At 49.0% G+C, this 1,298-nt stretch overlaps 1 pseudogene; it reads left to right on the forward strand.

Annotated features, from left to right (window-relative positions):
* The first annotated feature begins 360 nt into the window (after positions 1-360).
* LOC126109913 (5S ribosomal RNA) lies at positions 361-478 on the forward strand (annotated as a pseudogene).
* The last annotated feature ends 820 nt before the right edge of the window (positions 479-1,298 follow it).

The raw sequence follows: 1,298 nt of genomic DNA on the forward strand, positions 1-1,298 counted from the left end.
TGAAGCATCCTTTGAGGAGAAACTCGTCCGACTCCTGGCAGGAAACAGAATTTTACACGACAGCGCTATTAGCGGTGGCAGAAAATGGTCACGGAATGTGGCTACATTCCGTTTCCTAGTTTGATTATTTTCTGCCTAAATCTGTAAAACACTTATTGTGTGTAACACATCTACTAGCGAAGCTTGCACTTGTCCGTCCTCTCATGGATTACTGCTGCGCGGTATGAGATACTTACCAGACAGCATTTACGGAAAACATCGAAAAAATGTGGAGGGCGGCTCCTTTTGTATTACCGCAGAATAGGGGAGAAGAGTGCCAGGGACATGATACGGGATTTGCAGTGGCAGTCATTAAAAGAAGCCAACGGCGTTGCCGCAGTGGTAACACCGGTTTCCGTCAGATCACCGAAGTTAAGCGCTGTCGGGCTGGGCTAGCACTTGGATGGGTGACCATCCGGTCTGCCGAGTGCTGTTGGCAAGCGGGGTGCACTCAGCCCTTGTGAGGCAAACTGAGGAGCTACTTGATTGAGAAGTAGAGGCTCCGGTCTCGGAAACTGACAAACGGCCGGGAGAGCGGTGTGCTGACCACGTGCCCCTCCGTATCCGCATCCAGTGACGCCTGTGGGCCGAGGATGACACGGCGGCCGGTCGGTACCTTTGGGCCTTCATGGCCTGCGCGGGAGGAGTTTAGTCACTAAAAGGAAGGCTTTTTTCTTTGCGGCGAGATCTTCTCACGAAATTTCAATCACCAACTTTCTCCTCCGAATGCGGAAACATTTTCTGGATTCCCGCCTCCATACCGAGAAATAACCATAAAACACGAGAAAGCAGAACTCGCACGGGAAGTTTTAGGTGCACGTTGTTCCCACGTGTTATTTTAGAGCGGAACGGCAGATAAATAGCCTGAAAGGGATTCTATGAACCCGTGTCGAGCACTTAAGCGTAGACTGAACAGTAGTCATTTAGATGTCGTTTTCAAGTAATTTCATCCGCACTTAGGAGGTCGTAAAATCGACCAGTCGCTTGGGACTTATGTGTAGAAGTCGTCTCTCCTCTGGGACGGGAGTTTACGTAATCGTGGTGCGTTTCTGAACTCGGAAATAGTTTCGCAAACGGCATTCGAGTCTCAGTCCAGCAGACAGTTTTAATCTGGCTCAAAGTTTCATATTAGTCCACACTCCGCTGCAGATTGAAAATTCGTTCTGCAAATAAATGAATAACTTTCTAAGCAGCCCAGTACTAAGACTCTTCCTCAGCTCATCAACATTATACTCCGCAAGCCACCAAATGGTGTGTGG

This window comes from Schistocerca cancellata, chromosome 12 (assembly GCF_023864275.1).
Source record: "Schistocerca cancellata isolate TAMUIC-IGC-003103 chromosome 12, iqSchCanc2.1, whole genome shotgun sequence".
NCBI classification, from domain to species: Eukaryota; Metazoa; Arthropoda; class Insecta; order Orthoptera; family Acrididae; genus Schistocerca; species Schistocerca cancellata.